Source organism: Pieris napi, chromosome 10 (assembly GCF_905475465.1).
Source record: "Pieris napi chromosome 10, ilPieNapi1.2, whole genome shotgun sequence".
NCBI lineage: Eukaryota > Metazoa > Arthropoda > Insecta > Lepidoptera > Pieridae > Pieris > Pieris napi.
This window is the reverse complement of record NC_062243.1, coordinates 962,547-972,864: the sequence shown is the minus strand read 5'-3', so window position 1 is coordinate 972,864 and position 10,318 is coordinate 962,547. Positions and strand designations below refer to the sequence as shown.

At 32.8% G+C, this 10,318-nt stretch overlaps 1 long non-coding RNA gene across 1 annotated transcript; it reads right to left on the bottom strand.

Annotated features, from left to right (window-relative positions):
• Positions 1 to 625: 625 nt before the first annotated feature.
• On the bottom strand, positions 626 to 2,224 carry LOC125053358. Its single transcript, XR_007117561.1, has 2 exons — positions 2,038 to 2,224; positions 626 to 1,723 (listed from the first exon to the last, which is right to left on the bottom strand). It is a non-coding gene; the product is annotated as an uncharacterized LOC125053358 (long non-coding RNA).
• Between the last annotated feature and the right edge of the window lie 8,094 nt (positions 2,225 to 10,318).

Sequence of the window (10,318 nt, the reverse complement as noted above, 5' to 3'; positions counted from 1 at the left end):
GATAGATCCATCATTAGTAGTTGTCCAGTTGTTTATAAGTTTTGACTTTGATTTGAAGTCCTTTATTAAATCCTGAGACACTTCAATAACTGTGTACATGTATCTAAAAGCTGTATAACATTGATCAGGCATATAAAGCTTTTTATCTTTGTCTATCTTTCAATTAAAGCGTGCATACTGTCGCCTTCACTTTGTGAATGACCCACTATTAGAAAGCGATGGCTAATAGCTATACTACACTTTAAACTACCTAACATATACATTAAGAAATAAATCCTATTTCTATTTTGGCCTCCACAGTTGTCTGACTAAAACCGGTAATCATTGACACCTTCACCACCCGTATCTTCTATAAACTTAAAATGATAGCTGGAAATTTCAATTGCACCTCTCTTTGCTGTCTGTTGATACCATCAAAAGCAATCATCTTGGCGAGATCCCAGAATTAATATCGTGAAATTATACAAATAATGTTTCCGTTTATAATAAAAAGTACTCACGCTTCCGTGAGGTACATACATTAAGACACTTTTGAAGATCAGATGCTGATGTAAGGATTTCATTATTTTGTAACACTGATTTTTTATCTTTTGTTTTCATTTTTCTAGCTTTCTCTTTTTTTTTAAATGCTCTTCATGCTTTTCTTTATCTGCCTGCAGAACTTGCTTGTTATTTTCATAAATGTGACATTGTTCACAAATATCTTTTTTGGGTTTATAAAACCTATATATAGATATTGTCTCACAGTAGTCCATAAACCATTCGATTCATGAAGAGTTTTGGGAAGGATAAAAAGCCTTCCAGATAATTTTTACTTGATTTTTGGCGAGTGTAATGTGACTCTACAGGAGAAAATGCTTCAACGTGATCTATAACACTGTGAACGTTATCGGATGGATTATATGTTCATCCAAAGACCACGCTATCTGATTTAATAAATCCATTACCTTTATCGGACTTTTCTAAATCTGTATAAGCAAAATCAAAACTAATAGAAAGAGTTCTCAAGAACATAGTTTTGCAAACCGATATTTTTGTGGTTTTAATAATATTATCTCCTTCACTGCTTTTTTTTATCGACAATATTTTTTCTCTTTTTTTCCAGCTCTTACAACATATCTTGCCAAAAAACCCATTGTCTTCGGTGGTCCAATAATCCAAAACATTCTGTTAATTTCTCACTGCATTTTTTCCGACAAGTTGAGGGGCAAGAAGTTTTCATAATTCTCGTAGCATGTACTCTTCCGTTTCTACTGACATATATTCCAATCCTCTATTAAGCTTATATTTCCTCTCCTTATCCTTACATTTTTTATGAAAACTCTTAGCCTTTCTTTATCTTTTTTCGCAATGGAAATGCGCTTTTGGCGTTATTGGACGATGAGTATGTGATATCATTAATGTCAGAAATTAACAGGAGATGAGTCAAAAGAATTATACGGCGATGTTACTGGAGTAATATCACAATAATTTTCTATAATGCTATTCTGGATGGGCGAATTACCTGGAGTGTTCTCTATGACTGATGGCGATCGATCTCCTTTTTGAGTTCAGTTATCAACATTCGATACCCAAGGCGAAGAGCAAAGAATATAATCTAGGAATAATATGTAAGCATTAGAAGGGATATTCTGCGATACTTCCTTGCTATCATTCTAATCAATATCATCAAGTATTGATAGCTCCTCTTCCATAAAATTTGCATCCGGTGGCAATGGAGACTCTAAAACAAACAACAATTAAAAACACAAGAATTCATATTTTTATATTTAACGTGCCAATATCAAGTTATAAAATTTATAACACATAAAAAAATATATTATACCACAATTAAAACAAATATATCAAAAATTGAATTAGTACATTATTATAGCCAGATAAATCAAGTGTCTTCTTTATAAAGTTTGTTCGTTGTAAACAGGTGTAAATATAGTTGTATCAGTATACGGCGTACTAAGCAACGTGTAACAATTATCAAACAAAAATGGCAAAATCACACTTTATGTAACATAAATAAAGTATATCAATGTAACTTACCATATTCATCCCTGTTTTGCATTATATCACCGATTCCTGAGATATTGCTAATTGTATCATTAGTATTATTCACCTTATTATTGAGAAAATTAAAAAAAATTCGCGCCCTCGCCGTCATTTATCGTATACTGAGCCATAATATACTTGTATCAATGCGTCCCTTCTCACGCCCCGCGAATACTGATACAATGTTCTTTGGATCAGTATACAATGTACGATTTTAACTGATGTTGAAATTGATTTAGTATACGTGAAATTATCTCGGTAATTATAGGTCTTTTTAAAAAAAAAAATAACACTAACATTAAGATCATGGTTTATTATGTACTTTTGTATAAAAAAAACAAAATACCTAAATTTGTTAGATGACTCAGTATAGGGGAGCGCGGGGCTTGTTGTAACAAGGGTAAATAGTAACAGACCTTTTTCAATAGGAATTTGAATTTTATTCACTTTTTTTTTTACCTAATCTTAAACTTATAACGTGCCTCACCACTTTACCACAGCCAGGGTCCCACCAGACGGCGTAGTGAGTGGGTGTGTGCAAACGCTTTATTGTTGACAGGTAACCTATAATTTTACTTACGTAAATTTTTGGTTAGTTTTACTATTTTCGTAGCTTTGAAGTTTTATATATTTTATTTTATGCTAAAATATAACTATTTATGATGATGTGTAACAGTTTTCGAGATTACTAAGTTGATTTAATAGTTATCGTGATAAATATTAAGAACTATATCTAGGGGCTAGTTGTAACAAAACCTCGATGTTTATTTTTCCCCGGCTTAAATACTCAGAAATGTTCATTCGCGGTGGACCTCAAGATTGCATTGGAGCTGGCAATTCTTCAGGGTGGGATGACTGAAAAATAATTCTTGATTTTTATAGATCATTTTATCAAACACGCGAAACCTACCAAGAAAGAGCCAGTTCGGTTACTGCTCGATAATCATGGCTCACGTATGAATATTGCAGTTGTCGAAAAAGCCAAAGAAAACAATGTTATCATGTTATCTTTTCCCCCCATTGCTCCCACAATTTGCAACCTATGGTTGTAGGAGTCTACGACCCTTTTAAAAACCACGTGAACAGAGCACAAACTGTATCGATGTATAACAATCCAGGAAAAACGATGGCTATTTATGACATCCGAAGTGTAGTGAAGGAGTCATTATCACTTTCCTTGAACCCTGCAAATATCATCAGTAGATTTAAAGCTTCTGGTATTTGGTCTTTGAATGTTTATATTTTCCAAGATAGTGACTTTACGCCCTCTTATGTTACTGATCGTCCAGATCCTACAGAACAATCAGAAAATGTTCTAAATGAAAGTGAGAATTTATCGTTGAATCTTGAACATCCACAACTATTTATTAGATTCTGCTCCTGAAGTGGATATAAATATACGCCACATTGAAACTGCGAACAAACCAACTCCAAGTTGCTCTGGTCAAAATCAATTTTCCCAATGAAAGATTAGACCATTACCAAAGGCGCCACCACGAAAAACAAATATAATTTGCAGACACAAAAGGAAGTCTCCTATTCTGACAGATACACCTGAAAAAGAAGCTTTGAGAGTGGAATATGAAGAAAAAGCAACAAAAGATGATAAAGAAAAGCGAAAGGGGAAAGGAAAAGTTAAAAAATCTGCGAAAAATAAAGATTGAAGGTGTCATATTGTTGTTTTTTTTGTTGTTCTTACTTGCCCCAACAGATGTTACAACTAGCCCCAACCACGGGGTAAGTTGTAACACTTCCCTTTTTTCAAAAAAAATCATAATTGTGAGATAGTTGCCTGTCGATTTAATAATATTTCAATTCGACTTCATAGATTAATAGTTAGAGTATCGATCAAAGTTTATTTGGTAATAATTTAGCCAATACACTTCATGATATTCAATTATTTGTTAAAATTGTTACAACTAGCCCCTCGCTCCCCTACTTAGGAGGTATCGATTTGTTGCAGCTTCATCTATCAGTAGGTTTCAACTTTACCTTTAAAGGTTCTTGCACACATTAAATCGTCAATGTTATAAATAGGTTTCTCACGCCACTCCCAAGCGCGATAAAAACTTTTATAATTCAAATACTATTTTATTTTCTTAACTATCTAAAACAACTTTTTATTTGTTGTAAAAAGTGATTGCAATTTATGTGGCAACTTGTTTTTATATTAATCAAATTATAACTCGAATCTAGAATTAAATGTTGTCATGTTCCATTTTAAACGTTGCAATCGAAAATAATTAAAATAACAAATGTCGTAACAACTTTTTTCGGTCATTCCCCTGCAAGCTTCAGCGCCTGATTGTTGCCGAGACTTATCAGATTCTTAAAGAGGACGAAGAAGATGAAGGACCTGACCTGATCCTTATAGAGTTTGCATATTTTGACATACACATTTTGTGTCTTAAACATTTAATTCATATAATCTTCAATATAATTAATAGTAATTTTAAATAATGAAACTATTATTATACCTCGAATTATACATAGTTGTACAGATTTTAAGTAAAAAAAACATACGTTTTATGGTTAATTCAAAATTGGGGTGTCATCGATTTTTATTTATTTTTTATTTTTAGCCACTTCCCTCGAATGAAAACTCTTTTATTATTGTTTAATTTTAAATCTATATTTCGTAATTACATATCGGATTCCTCTACACGATGTCTTACGAATGTCTGGTAGAACAAAGTGAATTGATTAAAGTCAGAACAAAGTGAATGTCAGTGTGGCAACAGGTATGGCTCTACAACCGAGAGAGCGTTCCCACGTGTCGAGCTCGCCTGCCTTGGACGGCCTTGCCGATTTACTTTTGCTTATTACACTACATTCGTTACATATGAGTGCACTTATTATCATTTATTCGTAGAGCTTAAAGCTAAACCTACACCTAAACCGTGGTTTCTCTTATAAATATAATTGTACTACAAACATCTATGATCCGGTTTTTTTAGCGAAACAATAACCGTTCCTGGCACAGAAGCTGAAACCTTGAAATAATAATAATAATAATAATAATAATAATAATAATAATAATAATAATAATAATAATAATAATACATTTTATTTGTCTCTTCACAATGCAGGCATTGAACATCTTGGTGAGAGGCTGGTGTTTCTGTCGCATCAAGTAAAGACTTTAGAAATTTAGAAACAGCTTTTTTAGATTTCTTTATTTATTTTGACTGTAAACACTTAAGGTAGAATTAATTTATTGTACAAAAATGGCCCAAGAAAGCAGAAAAAGTTATGCGAATATTGTGAGCGAAATAGATTTGCTTTGCAATAATTAAACTGACACATATACACACTATATACTTACTTTGTGTGTTATACATATTGAAATACTGTTTTATATCGTAATTATTGTAATATAATGCCATCTTTTAGCAGTTTCTAATATCATACAATATAGTAAGTATATACAGCTGGCAAAGTAATCAATTATTTAACAAACACCGACTTCAAACCAAATTTAATAGTAAAAAACTGTTTCATTTAATTGTGTACATTAATTAAAGAAGTATTAATTAGTATTTTTTTTATAAAAACAAATCAGTGGCGCTACATCCTTGTTAGGTCTGGTCTTTAGATTTCTTTATCTGTTTTATGATCATTTGTTAATCTAATAGGAAAATCGGTGATCAGCCTTCTTTTCGCACACGCCGTAGACATTTTGGGTCTAAGGCAAGCTGGTTTCATCAATATGTTTTCCTTCACCGTTCGAGCAAATGTTAAAGGCGCACATAGAAAGAAAGTCCATTGGTGCACAGTCGGGGATCGAACCTACGACCTCAGGAAAAAGAGTCGCACGCTCAAGCTTCACATTTGTTAGAAGCTACAACAATTTTATTTGAAACCTTGTACTTTAAAATCTTTAAAAAAATGCACAGTCATTGGTAGAACTCAGAGTAATGCAAGTAATATTGTAAAATGAGTGTTGCGACCCCGTTTCACGATTTAAAACTTTTTGATCTTGTTAGAGAATATTAAGACTCTTTTGTAAATATTTATTTTGTTAGGTACTTCAATCTTCAATTTGCGAAATTATTAGTGTCGACCGTATCATTGTGCAACAATTAAAAAGGTTACGTTACGTTTAGTTGTACGTCAGTTTCGTTAAGTTAACCTTTCAAATTTTGTTACTTTTTGTATTATTTTATATAGTTGCCTATGTACCAATTGCTTCAAGTATACATGTGAATACCAAGAACAATTTACAATATGCAGATGGCTTTATTTTGTGTTTGATCCACATGGTGTATCTAGATTCGATTTCCGGCGAAGCACGTTTAAATAGAAAGAAGGTTGATTGCTTGCCGACTTCTTTATTACTGAAGGTAGTTTCTGTCTTGAAAAGCCCTAACAGATCCGTCAAATCGCCTCCAAATCACTCCATCCTCAGCTTGCCTCAGTGCATAAGGGATGTTGAGAATAATTGTCTTAATTTGGTCAGACCAACGGGTAGGAGATCATCCCCGATTTCTCCTGCCATCAAACCTCCCAACCATTACTAGCTTGTCGAGACTGTTTGGTTTGCTCCTGGCAATATGGCCACTAAGCACCCGTTTGTAAATGATAGTAGACAATCATGTGGTGATCTTTAGTTGGTTGAGAATGGACTTATTGGTTCTTTTTGCAGTCCATGGTTATTCACAACATTCATCTCAAACACCACATCTGGAATGCCTCTATCTATTTTCGGTCCGCTGCATGAATTGACCAGTACTCTAATCTGTAAAAAATATGGAAAATACAAAAGTTCTCGCCAGCCTGCTCTTGGTAATTGACACGTTTCTGTTTTGCCATATTCTGGTCCGTTTGCTAATTGCTGTATCTATCTGTATTCGCCTACAGATTCCCCCATCCTGAGGGAAGTGACGGGGACTATGTTTACCTGTGTATAACATTTTTAACTATAGTAAAAAGAAGTCTATATTCTATTATAGTTTCATCTCATTTAACAGAACCGTTCAATTAAAAGTTCCTAATTAACATTTAAAATAGCTACAATTTCGTATAGCCATACCGATATGCAAATCACCAGTTGTTACAATAATAATTCGTTATGAAGTAAATAATGTGTGTACTGGAACAAAGATTATACTGATTTATTATATGTATAGAACACCTGTGTAAATATTATAAATTTTAAAAATTCCGATGACTACAGTTTCGTCTATATATGTTGAATAGTTTAAAATTACCGAACCAACAGCATCTCTTAAAGTCTCTTAAAGCAAGCAAGAAAATCATCAGCCATCTAAGTCGAAACATTAATATTTTTCAGGAATCGACCCGCGCGCTTTAATCTCTGATACCAATCTTTAATATAAATTATATTGTATAAATACCTTTACTAACTGATACCTATCTGTAAGATTAATGAAACTGTACGAGCCAAGGCTGTACATTTTGCTCATTCAGGGTTTCTTAGTTTTATAAGCGCGTCGGAGTTACGCCCCGAGAGTATAGCCAGATGCAGGGATTTTGTTCAGCATAGATTACATAGTACATCATTTTATTAAGCATTTGTTCTTTTGTTGTTCGTGAGTTGTGAATATAGAGTGAAAATAATATCCTCTATTATTTAAAGTTTCCCGTTGACCCAAGAATCGTAGCATAGAAATACAAATGTGCATCAGCAGTTTAAGCGATTTTAATTTAATGAAGACGTCGCAATTTACGAAATAGTAAGATTATTTTAAGTATTACAACCTTGAATTATAAAGTTCAAGATAATGGGCGTTTCCTTGCTCAACAAACGTATTTAATTAGAAGAGGTATAGCTTTAATCGAGAGGCCTCGATTTAACATTATTTTATAATTTTATATACTCCAATGCATTATATTCTTTTTTTTATGTAATAGGGGGCAAACAGGCAGGAGGCTCGCCCATGGACACACACATTGTCAGAAGGCTCGCAAGTGCGTTGCCGAAAGTCGAATTGGTTCGGAAACACTTAAGTGGCAGCTGGTTCCACATAGTGGCGGTGCGCGGTTTTCCTTAAAGCGTGGATGTTGGAGTTGTGCCCCCTAACATTTGTGAAGGCCACGGCGAGTGTGTGAAGCTGTCACCGAAAAACAGGCACAGAAATACGACTGCCTTTTTTTGGGGTATAAAAATTACTTTAGATATAAAAAATTACAACGTTTAGGTAATACAAAAACTTCTAATAGTAGCTTTAGAATTTACACAATACATATTAAAATTTAAATACAGTTAACAGTTATTAAATCCAAAAAAAAAGGGATTTGGTTATTGCATTTTTTGACATTAAAGAACACATTAGACAAAATGATGAGCGCTGTGGAATACGTCTGCTCCACAGCATAATGCTGAGTCAGGGCCTGTTACTACCCAGCTCGCACACATTACACACATAAAATGTACCTTTTTCCTTTTTTTTTCTTTCCCTATTTATGCGAGGGAATGCTGCAAGCGTAAATAGTACACTGCCATTGGACCAAACTTTTTAAATATGTTTTAATTATATAATTGCTATTTGTGAGGGACTGGAATGTAACCTAAAACTTTTCCTTAGACAAAGACATAACCTTTATTACTAACAAAACTCCCATACAGAAACACACTAAATAACAATAATAAAAAAGTCTCTAATTAGATAACAATTTTTATTCTCTTAAAGAACAAGGTACGTTTTAAATAATGCGTGTGTACTGTGGTTGTATTGGCCCTGGCTCAGCATTATTCTGAGGAGCAGACTGTTCTACAGCGCTTGTCATTCTGCTAGACCACAGCAGCTAGTTTACGCCTCAGTCGCAATAAGAAAAGTAATGTAATAATAGGTACTAACTTGTTTAAAAGAGTATTCGTACATTTTGTATATAAAATTGCCAATGACTATTTCGAATGCAACCTAGATAAATAAATCTTCTCACAACATGCTTTAATTTAAATATCTTTCTAATCAAGCTTAATCAACTTCCAAATACAAATAAGAGATTTATGTTATTTACAACGATTTAAAATGGACATTCTCAGACACTCGCCAGGTATAAGGTTCTACAATCTGAATAATTTACAAATATATATTAGACAGTCTAAGACGTATTGGTTTAGTGGTTAAGGGTGCGACAGTCAAACCTTAGGATTTGGTCCAATGTGCAATTATCATACTGTTTAGTAAAGGTTAATAATTACAATTACTATATGTAAGTAATCTTTACCAAAGTAAGTATCGGGTCTTTTAAACTCTGATTTAATTCAGGGATTTGTTAGATTTTTTTTGATTTTAATTAATCATGATACTATGGAAATTTATTCGCAAATATTCCAAATAAATTTACTTAAAGGACTGTTTATTAGGAGATATTTGTAACGGCGACAATCAAAATTATACACAAAATAAGATGATTGAAAAAAAGGATAATATATAACTACAATAAAGTGAAGTACACTAAGTACTGTAAGAATCCGTAAATAGCAGATTTTATTAATTTAAAAAAATAACTGACACGAAAGAAATAGGAACTAAAGAATAGAAGACTGTTCTGGAAACTCTACAAAAATGAACACCTGGAAATTGAACTCTGGTAAAAAAAACCTGTACCCATAACATTTGTAAATATGTCTAATATACATGAAATCACGTCAAAACAAATACGCTCCTTAAGAGGCATTGCTAGCGTCCAAGATTGTTATTTGTTCGTTCGAATTATGTTAAAAGACACCGTGAGTTGCGATTATGTCTAGGAATAACCTGTAAATATTACACTTTAATTGCCCTTTGTATTATATATTTTAATAATTCTCTCAATAATTCCCTCAAAGGTAATAAACAATTTTTCCTTACAGTTTATTTCAAACCTTTTCATGTCTCGTTATGTACAAAGTTTTTCAATTTTCTCCTGGCTGGCGCTCAAAGAAATTTACGTTAAAGGTGATTATTTTAAAAATAGCGTTAGACTATTGAATAATAAGCGGATGTTATCGTGTAAATTATGTTTACCCAGCGGAAAATTATTTATATACAGAAATGAAAAGAAAAATGCTATTCAACGAATTGTTATTGCTCCTATTTAATACATTTGAAATTCGTTTATTTTTAATATTCTTTTCCGTTTTGTCAGGATTTTTTAATATTATGCTATTAATATTTAAATTCCAGCGTAAATAAAGGCTATATTACATTACTGTGCGGCATTGTAGCATGCCACAAGGCTGCATGCTACAAAGTTAAAATGTCGCACATTGTGGCACATGGGAACACAATTTTTCGTGCGTCAAAACAGTAGATTGTTTTTGTTT